This window comes from Symphalangus syndactylus, chromosome 11 (genome assembly GCF_028878055.3).
Source record: "Symphalangus syndactylus isolate Jambi chromosome 11, NHGRI_mSymSyn1-v2.1_pri, whole genome shotgun sequence".
Classification (NCBI taxonomy): Eukaryota; Metazoa; Chordata; class Mammalia; order Primates; family Hylobatidae; genus Symphalangus; species Symphalangus syndactylus.
Window position 1 is genome coordinate 34614149 of NC_072433.2, and position 25286 is coordinate 34639434.

A 25286-nucleotide genomic window follows, 5' to 3' on the forward strand; every position below is an offset into this window, starting at 1 on the left:
AAGGTGAGTTGCAATACTCTGTGTGGTTTAGCAAATATTTACTAAGCATTTACTACAAACCAGCACTTGTCATACATAATCTTATTGAATGCTTGTGTAGCCCTACAGGATACATTGATTCCTTTCCTTACTTTAGAGATGAAAGCCTTGAAACTCAAAAAAGTGAAATAACTTGCCCAAGTTCCCAAAACTGACAAGTGGTAGAGCCAAGTATTGAAGACAAAGACATTACACTCTGAAGATCAAATCTTTAACCACTTCACTATGTGTTCATTTAATAAGCCATGTGTGAGTACTCTGTAAATAAAAACATAGTTGAGGAATGGTTTCAAGAAAAAAATGGCAGAGTTGCAATAGAAAAATAAAAGGAAAGGGTGGGCATCTTAGCAACAAATATGAAGAAATGTCTATATCAAACAGTGTAATGCATATTGAGATATTTCCACAATGTTTTGGCATCAGGCCCTAATTGCCACTGAGGGTCAATGACTCACGAAGTTCAAGTAAACAGTAAATGGGGAAATTTCAACTTGTAATAACAGTATCTGTTCACTTTCCACTAACCCATGACACTGCAAAATATTTGTGTCATCCCTAAAATATCGATGACAATTTTAACCTATCTATACATTGTATTATGTAACCTCCGTGCCCTTGAGAAAACTAAACCAAGTCAGCTGCTTTTCTGATATGACTCTATGAACGTACCAGTATAATAACTATATGTGTAATAATTATTCACCACCTAACACATACCACGCACTATAAAAGGTTATTTTCTTACATCCGCATGCTATGGCTCAACAGCAAACCTGGTACTTGCTTTTGTACAGCCCACAAGGTAAGGATGTTCTTTACATTTTCAAATAGTTAAAACATATCGAGAGAAGAATGATATTTCATGACAGATGAACATTACATGAAATTCAAAATTGTAGTATTCATAAATAAAAATGTGGCACAGAGCCACATGGATTCATGTATGCATTGTCTATGGCTGCTAAAGTGCACAACAACGGAATTGAGTAGTGTCTACAAAAACCATATGACTACAAAGCTGAAAATATTTCCTATCTAGTCCTTTAAGGAAAAAGTGTGCAGAATCCTGACAAAGATTATTTCTAATCCTTCTGATAACCCTGGAAGCTACATTCATTATACAGACAGGCACTGAACCACTGAACCTCAAGCAGGTAATTACCTTGTTATGGTGGACACACAAGAAAAAAATAGTCACAAATTCTTTGGCATTCCTCCCAATTGAGAGATTGAGTATATGTCTCCTTCCCTCAAACCTGAGGGACAGAGGGGGAAGCTTGTGACTGCTTCAACAGAGGAAGTGTGGCAGAAGAGGCACTGTGCCTAGTTCTCTTAAACACTTGCTCTCAAGTTGCTTCCCCTTCTGGGAAAATACAAGTGAGAAGGTCCCCAAGTGGGCGCTCCTATCCACAGTCCCAGCTTAGCTTAGCCTTTGAGTTATCTCAGCCCATACCCCAGGCATGTGAGTCAAGAAACCTCTAGATCAAGTTTGTCCAACCTGTGGCCTATGGACCATATGTAGCCCAGGATGGCTTTCAATGTGGCCCAACACCTAAACTTTCTTAAAACATTATGAATTTTTTTTGCAATTTTTTTAGCTCATCAGCTATCATTAGTGTTAGCGTATTTTATGTGTGGCCCAGGGAAGCCAAAAGATTGGACACCCCTGCTCTAGATGATCCCAGCCATTCAAGTCTCACACGCCCCATATCATGGAACAGAAAGAAGCCATCTATCCCAGTGTGTCCTGTTGAATGTCTGACCCACAGAATCCATGAACATAACAAAATGGTTGTTGCTTCTTCCCATGACTAAGTTTGAGTGATTTGTTATGCAGCAATAAATAACTGAAGCACTAGCCATTTCAAGAAGAGAAATAAAAAACACTTGGCTTAAAGCTAATGCTACACTACAATTCTTTAAAACTAAAAGAATGTAAAAATAAAAAGGCAAAGAGAAATTGAGAAGGGCTAGTAAAAGTGAAGCTTGAGAGAAGCTATATGCTCTGAAACACAGATAGTAGTGTCACAATTTCACATCTTGGGAACTGTAACTTTGATTCAAACTGGGAAAAGCTAGGTGGTCTGCGCAGGGCCACGGAGTTCCTAATTAGCATGAGAGTGTTTCCACCAAAGTTGACTGAATCCATGGTCAGATCTGTTCCTATATGTAGCACCCTTTGGGCCATGGTATTTTGAGTCTAGGGCACTGGCTTCTTCTTCTTTTTTTTTTTTTTTCAAGGTAATTAGGACTTTAATTACCTGGGCACAGCCTATTTGATGGTGGGGTCCATGATAAAATAGCAAGGCCTGAAATATGACCCTCAGACAAGATAAAACACCAGATACCCTTCGCCTCTGCCCCGTCCCTTTGATAATACCAGTTTTCATAGTAACAGACAGGGATGGAATTGGGAAGAGACTAGAGATATATCATAATATTGGGGCATATAAATCATTGTAAAAGTATCTCTCAGTTGGGCTTGATCCACATTACTAAGCTCCCATAAAGAATGCTAGAGGACCAATAATTTTCTCCAAGTTTGTATAAGCTCAGAGTTCACCACATCCTGTGTTCCCAAAGATCACATGAGCCACATCTGTTTGGCACTGACTTCTTAACTTTGACCATAAAGAAATACTGAAGTCTTATCTTCTGAACTAGTCCCAAGCAGGAATTTCTACCCATTTACTTTCACCTCCTGGCACCTCCCCAAACTCCAGACTAGGCAAATGTTTGCCAATTATTTATTCTTTCAATGATTCTTTTATTAATTCATACTAATTCTCACAGTGCAAGCAATTTATATAAATATTTTCTAGAAATTTTCTGGGCCAAAGACCTATTATTGGGTTTTACTGGACAGGATGCAGAGTATTATTAAGAAGCTCATAATGAGCTCACCATCTCATGAAAGTGAAGAAGTTATAAATAATTAAAAGGGGTTAATGAATGATGAAGTTTGTGAACTCCCTAGAGGATGCCAGACAAATAGGTAGCTCATCTCTAACTCACAATGTGCTTCTTTTCATCTTTAATCAACCCTGGATTCTCTCCTTTTTCTTTCTTTCTTTTTCTTTTTTTTTTTTTTTTTTTTTTTTGATGGAGTGTTTTGATCTTGTTGCCCTGGCTGGAGAGCAATGGCGCCATCGGGGCTCACCACAACCTCTGCCTCCTGGGTTCAAGCAATTCCCCTGCCTCAGCCTCCTGAGTAGTTGGGATTACAGGCATGTACCACCACGTCCAGCTAATTTTGTATTTTTAGTAGAGACAGGGTTTCTCCATGTTGGTCAGGCTGGTCTCAAACTCCCAACCTCAGGCGATCTGCCCGTCTCGGCCTCCCAAAATGTTGGGATTACAGGGGTGAGCCACCGTGCCTGGCTCTCTCACTTTTTCTTTGCCCCTATTTTATCACTCATTTATATATTCAGGAGGCTTTTTGCATCATTTGCATTTCATAAAATTACTTTTTTTGCAATAATATAAAAGAAAATTTAAGAAATCAATGAATAAAATTCTGAGTTTCTTAAAATATCAGGAGGTGTTAAACGGAATTCAGAATGTCATGAAGAGCTACAATTACCAGAGTGAGTAGTTGAAGAAAGCATTTTAACATATGAAAATACTAAGTCTGGAGCCACCATCATAGATATAAATTAGGGAAAACAAAACCTACACCTTCTCATTTAACAAGAACATTAAGATGGTCTTGCTCAGGGGTCACTGCATCATGGGCTGCATGTGCTGTAGTTATATTTCCTCTTAGATTCAAGCAGCAAAATAAGTTTATTTCTCCTGTTTTGTTATTTTAATGTATAAGCGAAGGAATACATTTCACGTATAATAGTTTGCAAAACAAGAAAAGTCATAAAAAATTATCAAAAGCTGGACTATAAAGCCAGTGATTGCAGAGAAAGGAAGAAAGCAGTCAATCACAGGGCAGGGGAACAAGTACAAAGGTGGTCCTCAGTGAACATCACGGCCTGCCTTCAGCTTTGCTTTTTTTTTTTTTTTTTTTTTTTTTTTTTTTTTTTTTTTTTTTTTTTTTTTTTTTTTTGCTGAGACAGAGTTTCGCTCTTGTTGCCCAGGCTGGAGGGCAATGGTGCAATCTCGGCTCACTGCAACCTTCGCCTTCCGGGTTGAAGCGATTCTCCTGCCTCAGCCTCCCGAGTAGCTGGGATTACAGGCATGCACCACCAAGCCCGGCTAATTTTGTATTTTTTTTTAGTAGAGACGGGGTTTCTCCATGTTGTTCAGGCTGGTCTCAAACTCCTGACCTCAAGTGATCCACCTGCCTCGGCCTCCCAAAGTGCTGGGATTACAGGCGTGAGCCACCGCGCCTGGCCTCAGCTTTGCTTTTTCTCTCTGACTTGGTGTATACGAAGGAATGATACTAAGCCACAATGATGCCAGACTACCCTCTATAAAGATCATGCTCTGATTATTCATGACTCCTAACTCTTCATGTGTTATGGTCCTTCACTATGATATACTGTTATAGTTTATTTAAATGTTCCTATCTCTCACTATCACCTCCTCATAGGCAAGAACCAGATGATTTGGGTATCCCCTTCTCAGCTATCTCAACCATAGCAAAGTCCCGTTCACTGTAGTAAACATACAAAACACAACTGAATGAAACAAACTTGCTTATTACAAGTCCAGCAAACTCTAAAAGATGGGAGTGATCAACCCAAGAAGGTCAAGGATATGATTTGGGATAGTGTCCTGGCAAGGACAAAGCAGTCATGAAAATCGCTCAACCTATGGAAAAGCTTATGTGAGCACAGAAAAACCAGATGGGGGTTCAGGGCAAATTATACCAACTGGTGATCTGCAGGGCCTGGAGGAAAAGGCGGAATAAGGAATGGCTGCTTAATGAGTATGGGGTTTCTTTATGGAGTGATGAAAATGTTCTGGAATTAGGTAGTGGTGATGGTTGCACAGCATTGTGAATGTACTAAAAGTGAATGAATTGTACACTTTAAAATTATTAAAATGGTGAATCTTGTGTTATGTAAATTTTACCTCAATAGAAAAAAAAAAAAACTACGGAGGGGATCTTTTGCCCACAAAAGTCCTTTTTAATTTCATTTCCAAAGCCTTAGGATATTCATTTGAAATCAAATACACTCTGGAAGTTACCAACATTTACTCCTACAGAGATGGAGAAACAAAAGTAGGGAAGAATTAATGCTTTGTATCTGAAATAAAAGAATTTAACTTGTCTTCTACAAAACAAAACAAAAAAAGATCCAATCACAATAAGGGAAGAAATCATCTTAGGCCACTTTTTCCCAAACTGCTTTTAGCAGTACTGCTCTAACACTTAAGAATAACATGATATATCTTGATTTTCATAATAGAAACTTGAAATTTTTTAGGAAAAATAATTTTAGATGACATAATAATATTATTTTAAATTTCTGGATAATGATTAAAGCCTTAAAAAATAACTGGTATGTATTTACAGCAAACAAACCAAGGAAAAGAATTTGTTACTTAAAATAACTTTCTAAAAAATTATCATTATTTACTCACTTCAACTAGTTTGGTTTTCTCAACACTATCAAATAAATCAAGTTTATGCCAATTTTTCTAACCCCACCCAAATCCCTCCATTCCTTAAAGTATTTCTCCCCTGACGCCAAATACCCAAGTCCTTTCCCATCTCTGTGTAACACAATAGTGACATTGGCAGCAAAGAGGTAAAGAAAAGGTGAAGCCCATAGACAAAAAGTAGAGAAGAGAGATAGGAAACATGTCAGGGATTATGAAGTCAAGAACTTAGAGCTTGTTGGCTGAAGAGGATCAGCTATGTTGGATGGCTGGTCATCGTTCATCGCTCATGAGTACCGGTTGCCGTTGCACAGTGGTGTCAGTATAGAGATAAGGTAATAGGCTTGGGTTCAGACACCCATGAGTTTAGATCCAACTCCCTGTGAGTATGGTGAAGTTTTTATCTACTTTTAGTCTCAGTTTATTCATATGTAAAATAGAATTAACAGTAACTATTTCATGAAAGCATCATGCTGAGTAAATACAATGATGTTAGCAAATCACTTTGCATGGTGTAGAATTTATATTAAACTTTTAGCATTACCATAGGAAGGTGAACATAGCCTTGCTACCATCAATATTCTAGACCTTACTTAGATATGAACATGTTCACAAGACAATTTAGATTGTTTGGCTTTGTATTAAATATTTATCATACTGAACATTCACCAAGCATCCCAACGGCATTTTGGCCTCTTATAAATTTTATATCTCTATCCTAATTCTTTTTATTTTACTAACTTGAAAGAGTTTTACATTTCTTCTCTCTTCATCTGGTATAGTATCATTCTTTGTTCCCTTTTGTGACCCTCCAGTATCTTCCCCTTTGCCTTTGGGTATACACGTTTCAGCTTTTCTTGATTTTCTCACTTCCGATTCCAAATCATATTAATGAGCCAAGCGTTAGTCAATGGAGTAACTGAAGAGGACAGTCCTTCCACTTCCATTTGCCTTTTAGAAAAGACTAATACGTTGATTCACAATCCATGGCTCAGGGATGAATTTGGAGAGTCTGTTCCCAGCAGGCAGGGCATATCCTTCTGTGTAACAGCTGTCTCTTTGTGCTATAACTTCAAGCACAGCGTTGTGCTAAAACAGCAAGTAATGTAATAAAAATGGGACAATTCTGTTTCCCCACTGTGAGCTGGGGCATGTGAATAGGAAAAAAAAATAAAGAAAAAAATCTGATATTTCATCAGTGAAATGGTGGAACTGCCCAAAAACAGCTGGGGCAGAGAAAAGGTCTAGAAGATGATTTTTCCATTTCTCCTTTGCTAAAGAGAAACCCCAATTATTCTCTGGCTTGCCTTCTGATCTCTTGCCAGTTGCATCAGATTCTCTGAAATGAAGGCAAAGAGATGCTGGCAGCTGTGCCCAGCATGGAAACTGCCAAGCTGCAGCAGACCTTGTAGCCCATCATGTGGCATCAAGCCAAGGGAAAATATCAATGACACACTTAATAAGGTCTAAAAACAACTCACACCTATCAGAGTATTTAAGGGAACCAGAGGGGAGAACATCTGAAACAATCATGGACTCTAAGATACAATTCTGTGCTCTAAAGCCAGAGAATCACAGGATTTCCATGAATGTGCTAGGTGAACGGTCCATTAAAAGAGTGTCTCATTCTGCATGGTATCAGATGAAATCTGGGGGAAAAAATACTTTTTATGTAATCACGGTGCCATGCTATTTCACATATATCATTCAAATGATCTTCATCCTAACTTTTAGAATTAGGGAAAACTTTTTAGTTGATAGAAACTAATTTTAAACTAGCTTACACAAAGAAGAGAATGTATTGGCTGGTCTGGATTCATGAATATTAGAAACCCTAGAGGATGCTCCTGTCAAATTTATATTGTTTTGTCCTTGAACAGAAATCTTCCTCTTAGAAGGTAGAATTGATTAAAGAGGAGGAAAGTCTTGAGCCTTCTCCATGGTCAATTCTCTCCGCTTGGTTTTTGTGGGCAAACAATTACGATTTATTCCATATAGTCTCAGGGTCTTCTATCTGCACACTGCTGACCATGTGTCAAAGGCTCCTGTTGCAAGACGGAGGAACAATGGAAGAGAAGAAAGGAGAAACAATGGAAAGGTTATAACAGACAGGGGAGACAATCAATGGAATGTGAAAATAGATGAATGTTTCAGTGTGTTCCAGTTTTTCTCCAAACATAGCAATAGGTTAGGATTTTATTAATCTACAGGGATATACTAAATCTGCACTGTCTGATATGGTGGCCAGCAGCCACAGTGGTTACTTCAATTAAAATTAAGTAAAATTAAACGAAATTTAAAATTCAGCTTCTCAGTTGCACTAGCCACATTCGAGGCACTCAGTAGCCAGATGTGGCTGGTGATTACCATATTGGGCCGCGTGAATACAAAACATTTCCACCATTGCAGGTTTATTGGATAGCAGTGATCTGTAAAAAAGAGGAACCAACTTGAGCTTTTCCAAGCTTTAATTTGGTGAGCAAAATAATAAGAAACATTAACCATACTGGAAGAAACATAGGATTCTGGATTGAAAAAAAAAAGAGAGAAAATAAACTGATTCAGGTGGAGGTATGTTACATCAATAGGATTTTAAGGACAAAAATAGTCAGAAAGCCAATAAAGATGTAGATCAGCATTTAATGGATAAATCTTCCTATACCAGAAACAAGTAAGAGATAAGATTAGAGATGGGAAGGAGAAAGTGGAATCTGTAATGTGGGGCCCAGGTGACATACAGAGTCAAAGTTTATTCACAAATTTGGGGATCAGATATATGGCACCCAAGGTGAGGAGTTTTCATCTGCTTGAAAAATGTAGTAATAGTTGTTGTTTTTCAATGGAACTGGAATAAAATATACTGTAAATTGGCTAACTGATCAGGTTGCTTGATCAGTTTCATAGGGCAAATGCTAGAGCATGCCAAGTATACATTTTCTCTTAATTTTCTTACATGAGCAATCATACCTGAATGAAGCTATACGAGTAGGCAGGTAGTTCACAGATACAAATAGCCATGGCTTTAAAATGGAAATCTTAAAATATTTTTGAAATTCTAGATTTAGCATAAGGTATAACACCAGATGTCCCTACATATACATAATCTGAAAGTTTTGTAAATCTGAACCTCTTTGTGACCTGAGGCAAAATTTGTTCTCTCTTTAAGTTTTCAGATAGATTAGTACATTGACCTTGGTATCAGAAAGTCCTATAAGTCTTCATATACCAACTAAAACTGAGGATGAAAGTCAATATTTTCTCTATTTTTCTGATTATAGAGTGACCTATAAAAGAAAGTAGAAGATTTTTAACTTTAAAAAGTTAAAAACATGTTTCCAGTGTCCTTGACAGATATTTTTTAAATGTCCAACTTCAAAATAAATGTATTTATTATTTCTACAATAATATACTTATTAGAGATAATTAGAAAACAGAAAAAAAGGTAGAATAGAGATAAATATTCTAATGTATTTGCACAACTTAAATACAATCATTATTGGCATTTTGGTGCTTTTTCTGTCTTTTTGCTATTCATAGCTTAAATAAATGTGTTTTTATTTTGCATTAACATTTATTCCACATTAACATTCAGGATTATGTTTTAAAAGCTGTCAATATAAAAACTTAGTTTATAACATTTGATGTAATGTAATTAACATAATCATTCCCTTTAATTCCTTTCAACTTTTAGATATTCAGAAATATAATAGTAACATATAATTTAGGAGATAAATTTTGCACAAAGTGTTGAGGTTTAGTGTTTATATGCTCAAACACTGATGTTTGATTTCCTGGTTTAAAGACCTGACTTTACTATTTCCTATCTGTGGGATCTTAGAAAGCTGCTAAAACTCTCTGTGTTTCAGTTTCCTCATTGATAATGTTGAATTTATAGGGTTGTTTTAAGAATTAAAAGAGATTAGTATCTAGCAAAAAACAGTAGCCCACAGTCTTCAGAATTAATAGAATCCTCATAAGATAGATTCCCAGAACTGAAATTACTGGATCACATGTATAAAAAGTCTTAAATCTCTTGAGAAATCTTACCAACTTTGCTTTTGTCAATGGTAAATGCCACCAGTCATTTTTAAGCACACCCATTCACTACTCAGTCACCAGCTCTCTTTCTAATTGATTTCTAATCTTAAACAAGTAGCCACGAAAGCAGCAGCTTTTTTCAGCCAAAACGGAAAATAGACCACTTTCTTGAAAAACAGAAAAAGAAAGTCAAATTTTGCCCCTAGCTCTAAAATACCTTGAAGAAAATAATCTGGGCATCTATGTTTAATTATTTAGCACACCCTTCGTGGAGACCTTTCTTTGTAGTGGCATTCTCAGTAGAGGAAACCATGTCCTACCAGCAAACGGAATATTGCTGTTTATAAGTAACAGTAACAGTATACAGGGGATTTAGAAGCAATGAATGAAAATGATAAACATCAAATGATAAAGGTTTCATCCTCCTGTGTTGCAGCTAAATAAAGCTTTACAGTACATCCCAGTTGAGGGAATCTACTGGCAGGTTTTGACTACCCAGAATTTCTATCACATTTCCCAAGGTTAAATGTGTTGCCTTGAGGCAGCTGCTCAAAATGATAAACGGGACATTGTAGGACAGTGGTGCTCTTTGTAATGTTAATAACCCTTGATTCTGATATCTGATGCAACTCTGGGGAAATCTGCCAGTTCCAGACTTTAAAATCTAACTCAGTGAAGTGACATTATTGCAAAAAAAAAAAAAAAAAAAAATTCTTTTAATTTGGCAGAAGCAAGAAGATCATTTCAGCTCCACATATTTAGATATTTTCATTATTTATATTGCTGGATTGAATTTCCACAGGATAACATGTTGTGATATAAAATTAACGTGATATTTTTTCTATAAAAGCAGATGGTATTTTATTTCAGAATTCACATATATATTTATATGCTTATGGAATTCATTTTTATGGTATAAGCTCACCCGAGTATCTTTTATCATATTTTTTACTTATTTATTTATTTAAGATTTATGCCCCATCTGGCTTCAAAGGGGCATGAGAATGTCTGCAGATGAAGGCACAGATAAAATGAGACATAAACACATCACAAGTTTAATCAAAAAAGTGCAGGAGGAATGAGCACATTCAGAGCCAGACTTAACGCAGGTACCGCTTTGGGAAAAAAAAAAATAGGTGTTCTATATTTTCTAGCTATTATCTTTTTTTAAAAAAAAAGGGAAAAAAAAACTCAAATACTTTGACTCGTCATGTAAATCTCCACCTCTTCTTTAATTTTTATTAGGAGGCTATAAATCTATATAAATCCATCTAAAGAAGAAATGAATGTGATGAAGATGTGGGAGATTATAAGAACCAAGAGGACGGGAGGAAAGGAAAAGGAGAAAGATACTACAATGGAAGGCTCCAAAAGGAAAGGAAAGAAAGTGCTTTTCATGGGGGTGCCAAACAGTGTGGTTGACTCAGGGAAAGTGATAACGAATAAAGTGGAGTCACTGTTATCACGGGGCAAGTTCTGGCAAGTAATTAATTGTTTAGTAAATGTTGAAAGCAAATGAAACTGAGGCTTTCATTGTTATCTTCTTTAATTAATGCAGTGATTGACTCAGACTTCTCTTGAAGACATTGCATTAACCAAGTCATATACTTAACCACGGTTTTACAAGCAGGCGTTTCCACATTATTCAATTCACTATCACATTAACTTTCAACAAATGTCGAGGGCTAAAGATACACTACAATCTGCATTCTGATGGCCTAACTTTTAGGATAGAGTTTGGAAAAAGCCATTTAAGCACAGTTGATTTAAAAAATGTAACCCCCACAATATTGACTTTCTCAACTATCAACTCCTCCTTTACAAATGATAGCTTTTTCTTCCCTTGAGACGACAGTGGCACCTGCCAAGGCTCATTCATTCCCTTATTAATTCCTGGAATGTATTTTTTTTCATTCTGTATACACAGTCATGATTGTCATCTAGTTAATCACCTCACCACTTGTGTATACAGTAATGTTTAATTTTTATTTTTAAACTGCAGCCATTGTAGCTATTTTAGTTGTGTTTTCAGTAGTCAAATAAAATGACATCAGAAGATTTAGGCATAAATCACTGTTGAAGCAGAGAGAAAGATGTTAAAACTAGAATATGTGTGATCTAGCAAAGAGCAAACCTACAGGCCAGCAAGAGCAAAGCTACAGGCCATATTTTAAAAATAAGTCATAGCTGGGAGTAAATGTAAAGTTAATCTGGTTGCATTCATCCTTCTCCCAGAGGTCCCTGGAGAGGGAAAAGTGACTTGCTGAAGGTCATAAAGCAATAAAAGAGGAATGCTAGATTTATAACTGAGTCAGGCATTAGATCTATTCATAAACCTGACCTTTGGGTTCTGACTTTTCCCAATTCTAGTATTCTTTGGGGCTAAAACAAAAGACTCTGCCACTAAGCACAAGGATCTGCAGCTAGATCAGTCTTCCCTACTGGTGTATAACACTTTATTGGAGACTCAGAGACAGAAATAATTGTAGCTGAGACATTTTTACCATGATGCCTTAAAGGGATACCCCATAATTTCTGCTTTTGATGTTCAAGAACTCTTCGGGCTGCAGGCTCCTTCCTAAAATGCAAAGTTTTCTGTAACGCAAATTCCCTTTGGGCTCCAGATATCCAGCTGCTTTTGTATCTTACAAACAAATGAAAAACATTACCTAATACAAGGCCTAGATTTACTAACTCATGGTTATCTTTTATACTGATGAAGAAACTTACATTCTGTGAGTTTAAATTATTTATCCAAGACCATATGGACAACAGGAGATGAAGCAATAATTTTATTAAGTTGGAAAAGGTCAGTGACCCGTTTCCTCAGTGACACAGAAGATATTTTAAGTCTTAAGCACACATTCTCCACTTTTCCCACCCACAGTCTTATTGACAGATATATGTGCTATTTTTTCCCAATGTCTTTAGGTAGATATTTTTATTTTATTTAACATAGCTTTTCGAATTCTATTAGCTGGGAAGAAAAGGACAAATAATAACAACAATAATAGGGCTAATATTAATTAAGCATTTACTAAATCAAGGCAATGTTCTAATCTTAGCAATTTACATGCATTTATTAGTTTAATTTTTGCTTCGGCCTTCTGCTATAGCTCTATTACAACATTTATTTTGTATATTAGAAAACTGTGGCACAGAAGAATTAAGCAAGCTGCCCAAGATTAACCAAAAAGTCCCATTCTAAACTAGTACCCTCAAACAATGTCCTATACTGCTTCATATTATGCACATGTCCCTAAGATGATATTTCAATTTGTTTCCTGATCAATCCACATATCAGGAAGACCTTTCTAACACACTCATTGAAGCCTAAAGGAGGTTATATCCAGGGACTGGAAGAAAGCTTCCAGGAAAGACTGACAGAAATTCATTTGGAACTGGATAAGAGTAGGACTTAAATTGAGTAGTGGAAAGATGTGGGACAGGGTGACATAAGCAAAAGTACAAAATGGAGTTTATGGAACCCCATATAAAAAATGGGAATAGCAATACCACCTATATCATAGGTTTGCTGTGAAGATTAAAGATGAACTATGTAAAACACTTTAGCTCAGCACATACTCTATAAATTTGAAGTTTTAAAATCTCTATCATCATCATCATTATAAGTGTTATCATTATACAAGGTTATTATCATCGCCTTTAGCATAATGAGGTGCCTGCCTACCTCCCAAACCTCACTCTCCATTGCTCTAGAATTTGGGGACTTACGATGCGATATCATTTCTATTGTAAGCAGAAATTTACTAAGGACTTTGATGATCTTGGTAAAATTACATAGACGCTAATAAGGAAATTATTATTTCCCTCAAACTCCTGGCCTCAACTGATCTGCCCGCCTCTGCCTCTCAAAGTGCTGTAATCACAGGCCTGAGCCACTGTGCCTAGCCCCAAATGGCCTCTTTTAATGGCCATATTTTGTTCTTTGATTCCAGGTAGGTAAAAAGAAAGTTAGTGACTCTCTATTTCTTATTAGAATATTAAAAGAGAAAATTTGCATAGCACTTTTATTGGCCAGTATATAGCAGGTGTCCAATAAAGTTGGTGACTCTTTATTTCTTATTAAAATATTAGAAGAGAACATTTGCATAACACTTTTATTGGCCAGTATATAGCAAGTGTCCAATAAATGGTAACGTGGTACTACTATAAGGTGATATGAAGTCTATAAAAGAGGGATCCCACCTGAAAACATGTGGCACTTTGAAATTAGGATGATTTGAGGAGAGTTTAATAAAGGGCCTCTTTCAAAACATGAGAAAGAGGGCATAAAACCCTTGGAAGGTGTTACAGTAGGACTCATGGAAGATATTACAGTACCCTGATGCTCTATTTCCATGCCTAGGGCTGATGGAGTAAGAGGAGAGAACAGTTTGCTCAAATTGGGCAGGACTGTGTGCAGAGGTCCATCCTGTGGCCGCTGAAAACTTCAGCCGAAAGACAGAGCAAGCCTGCAGCAAGTTGCAGTGAGCATCTAAGGGATTAAATACCCAGACCTCACTCCCCACTCTCCTTCTGTCGCCCAGGCTGGAGTGCAGTGGCGCAATCTCGGCTCACTGCAAGCTCCGCCTCCCGGGTTCACGCCATTCTCCCGCCTCAGTCTCTCCGAGCATCTGGGACTACAGGCGCCCGCCACCACGCCCGGCTAATTTTTTTGTATTTTTAGTAGAGACGGGGTTTCACCGTGGTCTCCATCTCCTGACCTCGTGATCTGCCCGCCTCGGCCTCCCAAAGTGCTGGGATTATAAGCGTGAGCCACCTCGCCCGGCCCCCACTCTCCTTCTTCCCATGGATGTAGCCTATACAGGTCAGCCTCTCATGGCACAAGACAAAGAAGAAAAGGGTAGGACGTGGATCTGAGAAGACAAGTGGGAGATATTCCACTCAGGGTCATCTAAATAGCTTAGCCTCTGTATATGTGCAAAGAACACATGAGAATACATATGTTCACTAGCAAACTGGATATACAGTTTTCTTCTGTTACATCACGTGTTGTGAGAACATGTTTCTTTTAGCTTGACAGTCAAATATGAGTTCATATATTTATTTTTCTAGTTGCTAATTCTCCGATGGCAAGGACTCATTCCTTATTGTATCTCAGTTCTAACTTCCATCCCATGTGTGCTTAGTTCAATGTAGTTGCTCTATGAATTCTTATTAAAGTGAATTGCATTAAGTGTTTATCAGAGCCTACCCTTTTATCAAACAATGAATCTCACTTCGGTAGGACTTTAACTTTCCATTTGGAAAATAATTATATAGGAATGTTTAAATAATTTAGTCAAAGCCACAGAGGTGATGAGCCATGACACTGGATAAAAACAAGGGTCCACAGTTTCTAATCCAGTTTTTGTTTGTTTCGTTGGTTTTTTCCGATAAATCATTCTTCTCTATACACAAATCATTCCACCTGAGCTTGCTGACGCCATCCATTCAGCACCCTGGACAGTGCACGGCACCAGGAACCAGAATGATTTTTGTTTCTTCTCTGACTCTATTAACAGCTCAGTACCAGAAAACAGTAGGTGCCTCATACCAGTTGTAGAAATAAAAGAATTGACTAATGAAGAGAAAGAGAAAAGGAAGAAAAAGGTTGTTTCAGGAAAATAGTATATTATTTCTTCCTGTTTATGAGTTGTTCTCCCTAGAAATGACTTTGATTGGATACCCTGTAAATATTTCCTGACAAAGTATGTTGTATCAATAGGTAAATGCTTGGGCAACATGAATTATTAGGCATACTCTCAATCATCTGATTTCAGGGCCATATAAAAACTAAAGAAAGACATAAGTAAAATTTTTATGTAATAAAAAAACAGTCATTTTTCTGTGCTCTCTTTCACGACATTAAGATATGATTCCCGATTTAAATATCAAAAAAAAGGTATTTCATGTACTGAGCTCATTCCGGACTAATCTTCCAATCTCTGGGTGGAATGGCTGAATCTGGCTTTTCTCTAGATGAAAAATTATTAACTATAAGAGCTTTAAGATTCATTTCCTTGTGAAATATAAATCTGTCTCTTTGAATAAAACATTCTGACAGGCAGCCTAGAAAGTACTAATACAAGGTAACAATTTATCTGTACTACTGAACTTTATTTGACTGTGGGAAAAACAGTATAAAATTCTATTATGGCACATCAGAAAGTCCTGGCTTTACCCAGGCCTTTGTATTCCTTTTACAGAAATCCTCATCAATCATTTAAAATCACTGACCATATCTTACACCTCCCTTTCAGCCATAGCTCAGATGGAAGCTGTGTAATACTCTAAATGGCTTTGCTTCTCAGATGTAAAACAGAATTTATGTTTACTATTCTTCTTCACACACCCACACTTTCCTTCTGCAAGATAAACCTTATAACTGCTTTAAATCATCCCTTTTCTTCATGTGATTACCAAAAGAATGGCAGATTTACAGGCCTAAGACCATCTGTGCCAAGAAAAAAAGATTATTTCTTTTCTTAATAGAAGAGATGGCATTGTTTTATCATCACTTTTATGATCCTATTTATCTGCACAGGAGTCCTTCGTTTTTGACCTGTAGGTATCCACTCTGCTCAGTGTGATAGTCTTCTAGCTCCCTACTCTTCCCTACAAAATCAATGAAATGTACCCACCTTTGTGCTACACCAGGGTTTCTCAGCCTAGCCTCTATTAACATGTTAGTAATCGGCAGTTTGATAATTCTTTGTTGTAGGGGGATGCCCCATGTATTGCAGAATGTTTAATCACATCCCTGGCCTTTACTCACTAGATAAAGGGCACATCCACCCCCTAGTTGTGACATCAAAAATGTCCAATGTCAAAAGGTCCCCTGAGAGGCAAATCAGCCCCCACCTAAGTTGAGAACCACTATGAAAGCACTCCATACCCATTTAGTAAATTGTGAAAAAAAAAATTAAAGTTAAGGTACAGCTTCTAAAGGCCCCAACAGAATTTATTTCCATGCATCTATTCACTCATTCATCAGCTCTTTCTTTGACTGTGTCATTCTTTTCTGAGCATTTGCAGGTTCAGCAGTAGATCTTGCCTCCTGGTAAATATCATTCTTATAGAGAGTTGGTTTTACAGTTATTTGAGGGGTGTAACTATGGACTAAGGCCTAGAAAGGATTTGGTAAGTCCAGGAGAGAGCAAAATCCAAGTAAATCTGGCTGAGTGTAGTGGCTCCCGCCTGTAATCCTAGTACTTTGGGAGGCTAGGGCAGGAGTACTGCTTGAGTCCAGGAGTTTGAGAGCAACCTGGGCAACAAAGCAAGACGCTGCCTGTCCAAAAAAATTTAAAATTAGCTGGGCACAGTAGTACGCACTTGTAATCCCAGCTACATGGGAGGCTGAGGTGGGAAGATCGATTGAACCTGGGAGGTTGAGGCTGCAGTGAGCCACAATTGTGCCATTGCACTCCAACCTGGGCAACAGAATGAGAACTTGTCTCAAAAATAAAACAAAATAAAAAATCAAGTAAATCTGAAACCCTGTCTTAGGAACTCATGAACTGTGGGAAGAGTATTCACAGCACTTAGAATTCACCAAAATGTTGCTTTATGTATTGGCATTAAAAAAAGACAAAAAGCAACAATGTGTTAGTTTTAGGGTGCTGATACCTCACAAGATGCCTAATGCTTCAAATACTCACGCCCCTAAAGAAAATACATTTTAGTGGCCGGGTGCGGTGGCTCACGCTTGTAATCCCAGCACTTGGGGAGGCTGAGGCGGGCAGATCACGAGGTCAGGAGACTGAGACCACGGTGAAACCCCGTCTCTACTAAAAATACAAAAAATTAGCCGGGCATGGTGGTGGGCGCCTGTAGTCCCAGCTACTCGGAGAGGCTGAGGCAGGAGAATGGCGTGAACCCAGGAGGCGGAGCTTGCAGTGAGCCGAGATCGCGCCACTGCACTCCAGCCTGGGTGACAGAGCGAGACTCCGTCTCAAAAAAAAAAAAAAAAAGAAAATACATTTTAATATAAACATAGAGAGACTGGAGCATATTTCTTCAGAAACTCAGAGTAAATTATACAGTGATTATAAGACAAGATCTGCATTACAGATGATTTTTTATTTGCTTGATACTTGTCTAAAATTTCAAGGTTTTTTTAGCATGAGTGTGCATTTCTTTTATAATTAGAAAAAAATCAATAGGCTTTATAAAATAAAGTTCATTAAAAATTCTGGCTCCTGTACATTTGAAGTTAAGCCCAGTGAAGTGAACACCCTACAGTAACTTTCAGCCTCATAGGGGATTATTTTTGGGCAACCACTGAGTTACCCCTAGAGAGCAAGGAAATAAAGTTGACATGACAGCATTTTCTAAATTGCTTCTGAACACACAAAACAGCAGCAAGCCTTTGAAGACCAGGCCTACAGTCTCTACCCAGGGAACAACGGTCCATGTAACAAAGTCATCTCTCTCCAGCGCTCCTCACTTCTCCCCCAAGTGATTTCTGCTGTGGCAGCTAAACCCTCTAACACCCTCCTGCCCAGGCCTCTGGAAGGTCACATTTGCATTGGCTGGAAGGACAGTCCAGGTGGTGCTGCCCGTGGATACTGTCTGCTGTTGCTTGTTTGCTTAATTACAGATTCTTCCCCTGCCAGCTCTCCTTTCTGGTCAATTCCTGCTGTGTGCTGCTTGGGATTTTAGCTGAAAATAGGAGGAAAGAAAATATAAAGCTGGAGATGAAGCTAGGGATCTGTGAAAAAGTCAGTCTAGGTCCACGCAAGTTGCTTGTGGCACACAAAGAAAAAATGTTGCTTGGAGCAAAATGCTTTCCTTGAGGACACAATAAACCTTTGTTTTGGTTGTTAGGAACACTGGCTTGAGTGCTGTGTTGACCTGGGTTCTAAACCCAGCTTAGCCAGCTGTGAGCTGTGTGACCCCAGGGAACTCTGTGAAGTTCTGTGAGTCTAGTTTTCCTCTTCTGAAAAATGGACTTAAGAAAGCCTATTACAATGCCAAATTATGTAACTACTCTATGGCTGGCTGTGGTGGCTCATGCCTGTAATCCCAGCACTTTGGGAGGCCAAGGCAGGAGGATCGCTTGAACCCAGGAGTTCAAGACCAACCTGGGCAACATGGCAGAACCCGTCTCTACAAAAAATACAAAAATTAGCCAGGCATGGTGGTGCACAATTGTAGTCCCAGCTACTTGGCTGAAGTAGGAGGATCAACTGAGCCTGGGAGGTCGAGGCTGCAGTAAGCCCTGATCACATCACTGCACTCCATCCTGTGTGACACAGTGAGACCCTATCTCAAGAAATAAAATAAATAACTATTCTAAACTGTATTTGGGGTACTTTTAGAAGTCATGCATTTGTTCATTCAAACAAATACTTGAGTGCCAGAAACTTTGCTACATGTCAAATAAAACATGGTCAACTAAAGTAGCCCCAGTCCTCCCCCTGTTGGAATGTCCAGTCTAATTAGAAATTTTTATATCCCGCAAATATCCACATAAATAAGGATTTGATCATAATGATGATATGTACCACAAAGCAGAAGTTTGTAGAGGCAAATTGAGGACAGAGAAGGCTATGTTGAGTATCATGAATTGGAATCTGAAGAATAGAGAATTTGCCAGGTGAAAAAGAGAAAAAAAAGCATTCCACATGGACTGAGCAACATGCAAAGTCATTCCCCAAAGTGAGCTCTGCTTTGGCAGATAAAGCCTCTAACACACCCTTGCCCCAGGCCTTAATGCAGCCCTGAGATCACATAGCTAATAGTTGATAGAGCTGAGATATAAGGGCCTCAGATACCAAACACCTGTGAATACTCAGTACATAGCACAGTGCGGAGCACATAGATGTCAATAAATATTTGTTGAATGAAAAAAATGAAATCCATAAGAAGTATTTCGTGTTAGCTCAGTTACATGCCAGCAGTGCAGTCTTTGGCAAATCACTTAAGTTGTCTAGGCATTACTTTCCTTATTTATAGGCTACTATTGTTTATAATACTGACATCTCTACATTATTTTTAGGATCGCATGAAATAATGAATATGAAAGCACTTGTCTTGTAAAGTCTCCTAAGAATTAGTTTTTCCCTATAAATATCACTGGATGGCAAGACCCTTGAGCACAGAAGCCAAATCTATTTTGTTTCCCCCTGCATTCCTGGCATCTAACAGAGTACCTGGACAAAAACAGATGCTTAATAAATATCTAGAAATAAAATACCCATTGATATCGATTATACTTTTATTTTTCAATGTGTGTACAACGATGTGTACACATACATTACTTGATTTAGGATCCTGTGTTGTTTCTGTCCAAGGCATCAAAACACAAAATGTCAGCAGTGATATCAAACCAGATATAATTTCACAGTCTCTCTACAGTTGTGCTTCCTGAATGCTCCACCAAATCTATGCCTGCTCTTAACTGTCCTGAAAAGGTTCTGAAATATTCCCAAGCAAAGCTGGCGCCCCTATTAATTGAGCCTGTCCCATTTGATTCGGACAAGCAGGAGTGGGATGCAGGCAGAAGAGGAGTAGGAGATTTATTTTACAACATATTGGAATACTAACACCTCCACCTTAATGCGTGAAAAGCGATAGATCACCATAAGTATTGGGAGAGGCTACCAGCTATGGACTTTGAGCATCCTTGCACATTCTTGCAGCATCTGCTAAGAATGCAAAACCCTGACCTTTATTTTTCTGGACCATTTTTTCAGGGCTATGTTTGCAGAAAGCTACTTTGAGAGATGAGGTAACCTCTCCCTGTCCCACTCTACCCCATCACCCTCACCCCTGCCAAAAAGGCACAGCCTTTCTTCCATTTATTATGAAAGTGGTAAATCCCACCATTCAGACTTTCTTTCCTGTAATACACCCCACTGTGTGTGCAGGAATTTACCATGGGCCCTTTAAGTCACCCCCTTAGACTTGGCCAGGTACAAAGGGAGCTAACACAAATGAACATGAAGCTTTGATATTGCTTCTGCTGTCCCTTGTATCTGACCACACATCGCATGTCTTCAGCCAGTAACAATGATACTGTGGCAGGCTAACTTTTTGGCATGTAAGTAGAGTAGAATTAGAAACTTTATCAGAAACCTTTCACTGTTCTGGACATGAGATAACAATTTTGGCATTAGGATATACTATATCCAGGTCTGTCTGTCCACTTAACTTTTGTGAGCTTTACTTTTGTCTTTTGAACCCTGAGATCACAATTCCAACCACAAGTACTAAGCCAGAATTGTATTCATTCACTTGCGACCAAATAAGCCTGATATTCAGCAAATATCCACATAAATAAGGATTTGATCACAATGATGATATGTGCCACAAAGCAGAAGTTTGTAGAGGCAAATTGAGGATAGAGAGGACTATGCTGAATATCATAAATTGGAATCTATCACAGCACTGTGGTAACAAGAAAACACACAAAATAAAACAGACAGAAACGTACTGGAAGGATTTGGAGAAATTTACAGACTCTAAGAAATAGTTAAATAATCAACACAGGAAAGTCAGAAGTAGAATAGTTCTGGGAATCTAAGACATGGGAACTCATAGACCATCGCTAGAGTTGTTTTGAATAATGCATCTCCAATTGCCTTCTGTCTTTATGCTCAAGATTCACATTCGCAGCAGGGGAAAGTTGATTAGCTCAGCTTGAGTCATGTATTTTCCCTTTGGGCAATGTGGTATGACAGGGACAGAAGAGGAGCAGGCATCATACTAAGCACTTGGACTTATTAGAATCACCAATGGTCAATGAAAAAGCAACAGCAAAGATATTTTTCATATACCACTCCTGGTATAGTACCTGTTAGGAGTTACTATCTCGTCCTTTAATGTCGTTGTTATTGTTAATAGTAATAAAAATCTTGTTACAAAGCTGTCTGCTATTGATAACATGAGCTCATTAAAAATATTTTTCACACTGGAAAATTCAGATCTATCAATCAGGAAGACTGTCATAGGCACTAATTTTAGAGATAGTGGATTTTTGTCAATGTTAAATTTGCGCTGGTCTAGCAAACAGTGGGTGGAATTTTTTTCTTCAAATTGACAAGAAAATGAAGAACGTAATCCTTGGTTAGGAGTATAGGATCTACTTTCTTTTTTTTTTTTTTTTTTTTTTTTAATGCAGTCTCTTTGTGTCACCCAGCCTGGAGTGCAATGGTGCGATCTCAGCTTACTGTAACCTCTGTCTCTCGGGTTCAAGTGATTCTCCTGCCTCAGCCTCCACAGTAGCTGGGACTACAAGTGCCCACCACCATGTCCAGCTAATTTTTGTATTTTTAGTAGAGATGGGGTTTCACCATGTTGGCCAGGCTGGTCTCGAACTCCTGACCTCAGGTGATCCACCTGCCTCAGCATCCCAAACTGCTAGGATTACAGGCATGAGCCACTGTGCCGAGCCAGATCTACTTGCTTGAAATCAGCCTACCCATTTCCAAATTATTTGATTCTGTGAAATTAATCTCTCTACATTTCCATTTTCTCATATTTAATTCATAGAGTTAATTGAAGTAGACAATCCATTTAAGGCATTAACACAGTCTCTGACACTTAGTAAATGCTCTCAATAAATGTTAATTGTGGTTATTACTCATTGAGCTATAGAAGTTCGTGTCTTTAGGAACTTCTTTTACCTGCTTGCCCACCTAATTTAAATGAAAAATAGACCTGCAAATGTCTCATGGGACATTTTTATAAACAAAACTAGCCAAACACTCTTGAGGACTCTGCAAGCTGATGATAAAGATCGAATCTGGCAACATATTTTTCTTAGGGGGAAAAAAAAGGACCTCATCAAAAGATACAAAATTGCAGTTAGACAGGAGGAATAAATTTAAGAGATGTACTGTACATCATGGTGACTACAGTGAATAACAATATATTGTATATTTTAAAATTGCTAAAAGAGTAGATTTTAAGTGTTCTCACCACAAAAAGACAATGACAAGTATGTGAGGTAATATATATGTCAATTAGCTTAATTTAGCATTCCACAATGTATACATATATCAAAATACCATATTGTATGCCATAAATATGTATAATTTTTGCCAATTAAAAAAAATTTAAAAACAAGACCCAATAAGACTATAATTTTGCTTATATAGAAAAAGGACACTTAAAGAGAGGTTTACTTGTTTGACAATAAAATGATCCTCTTTTATTGTGGTTTCAGTGTGCAATTTAACTATGTTTTTTATCGTGTGTGTGTGGGTGTATTTTAATCATTCAACTCTCTTAATTTAGCCATTTGTCTCCTTTGTCTTATAAATTGCTTTATTTTTGCACTGAAACAAACTTTTGAAAATTATCATAAATATTTGTTTTACGTAACCACTGTTGAGGAACAAAAAAAAGCCAGTTCACTTGCATTTCATTTTAAAAGGTACCGAAAACATGTCATGGTCATACTCCTTGCATTGTCAGGCTATGGTTATGTCATTGTGATACACAAGCAAGTATTTCCTGAACTTGTATTCACTGACATTGAGGCAGAGTAGGACCCAGGAATTATAAGATATGTCGATTTATTGATCTGTGGCACCTCTTCCCAGTTAAATCTATGCCTTTTTAAAGATGTCTAAGGTTCTAACAAAGAGTTTATCAAACTGTTAGTTACATAATGGCTGCTGATCTCAGTTGCTATTCATAACTACTGAAGAAAAAGGAAAAAAAACCATCATTTCACATCTCTCCCCATTGGCCCCTGGCTTTGGAAGTATTGACTCCTGTGGGCCTGGATCCAGGAAAATCTGGGCCCAAATTCTGCCTTGGCCATTTACTCCCTATGCGACTTCTCACTGCAATTAAAGTTGCTGGTTCCTAGGGAGCCTGGCCTTTGATCTCACTGGATTTGTGGAAAATAAGCACAAAATAATTTTTTCATCTTTGTGTTTAAAGTTCCAGTTGTATGAGAATGGTCCTGCCTGTCAGAGATGACTTCATTCTTAACAAGGCGGTTGGCCCATATCTTCCCCAACCTTGTTACCCTTGATCAAAGGGCTAGGCTTCCATAACCGATCCCTGTTATGCTTTTCTTCCTGCCTCTTTAATCATTCTTTAGTTCTGTTAAAGCAAACTAAATATGGCCTAAGAAGGACTCTGTACTTCTATATTTAAGTCCTTGTGGATGAACTATAACCTAGCTTAATAGTCAGACAAGATTGAAAACCTAACTCAGGAGTATGCACCTGTAACAATAACTGAGTCTTGGCCAATCCCAGCAGCCATAATTCAACCACTCATAGACTGTAAGTGTTCAAACTGTGTTCAAATAAGGCAAACGCCAACCTGTAACTAATCCCACTGTTTCTATTCCTCACTACCAATTGCTGTACGTCATTTCCTTTTTTTAATCTATAAATCTTCTTCCACCATGTGGCTGCACTAGACTCTCTGTGAATCTGCTGTGATTCTGGGGGCTGCCCGATTCCTTTAAATTTAATTCAGCTGAGGTTTTTCTTTCAACAGTTCCCATCTTTAGTCTCTTCTTCTTTCTCCCATCCCAAGAATGGAGAGTCCTTACAACTGAACCCTTAACCCTTATGTTCTCTTACATCTTCACTCCTAGAAACAATTTACAAAAATTCTTATGCCACTAATCATTGGTAGCAGCTAGAATGACAGGCATTCTAGTTCTTGCAACAATTTTCCAAGTTAGCTTCAATTTCATCCTCTTTTGCAGATTGGTTTTACTCTTGCCCTTCAAAAGAAAATTTAAAACCATATTTTTCTGACTCTAATGAGCATACTCTTTCAGCTACACATGTTGCTTCTTTATTTACACCTCCTGGCTTTAGACTTGGTCTTCTCAATTCTTGGCTTATGTGTACCACTAATTAGTTCCGGGTGTTTTTAACTGGAGGGCTATCAATTTCTTACTCTCCTATGCCCATCCACATTTATGTTTATTAGAATCACCATTATTCTTGTAATTTCCTCAACTGCTGGGATAATAAAGTACCAATCTTGAAGGATCAATCATAAGGATGAAATAAATGAATAACTACATAGATGAGGCTGTACATGCAACATTGCCCCTTATCAAAGTAGTTCTTAATAATAGTAGTTATGGTGATAATAGTAGAACCAGTAAGTTAGATCTTCTCCTTACTATCATTATTATTATTTTATTATTATTACTGCCACTTCTATGACTACTATAGTGCTCTAAAAGTTTAGAAACTAGAAAATGAGGAGTTATATGCAGAGAGTAACAATTCAATAAGTTAAATGTGCTGTTAAATATTTGTATATAATGCTCTATGATCACAGCTGAGAGTGCCTGAATATACAATGCCTGCATCTTTAATATTTTGTCACTGAAGCAACATACACACACGCACACACACACTGACTATATGTGTGCCCCATATTTTGGAGAGGGGAAGTATATTGGTAGGGATCCTCTGAACCATCCCCTGTAGGGCCTGAAATTCTTACTGAATGCCACTTTGAGGTAAGAATTTCTATCTTCAGTTAGATTGTCCCCTGAAGTAACTGAAACCCATAAGCCTTAGATATAAATCTGCTCAGTGCCATTGATTATAATAGCACAATTTGAGTTTAGGCAACAGTACTATTTTTGAAGTGGAAGAGTTTGCTTAACCTATATAAAATATATAAACACATATTTATTTAAACATACA

General features: G+C 37.8%; 1 long non-coding RNA gene across 2 annotated transcripts in view; it reads right to left on the reverse strand.

The window, feature by feature from the left end:
* Positions 1–4033: 4033 nt before the first annotated feature.
* LOC134731709 (uncharacterized) overlaps positions 4034–25286 on the reverse strand; it is a 229820-nt gene continuing 208567 nt past the window's right edge. For both annotated transcript variants that reach the window (XR_010114184.1, XR_010114183.1), the window contains exon 2: positions 4034–4097. This is a non-coding gene — a long non-coding RNA (uncharacterized lncRNA). The remainder of the gene's footprint in view (positions 4098–25286) is intronic.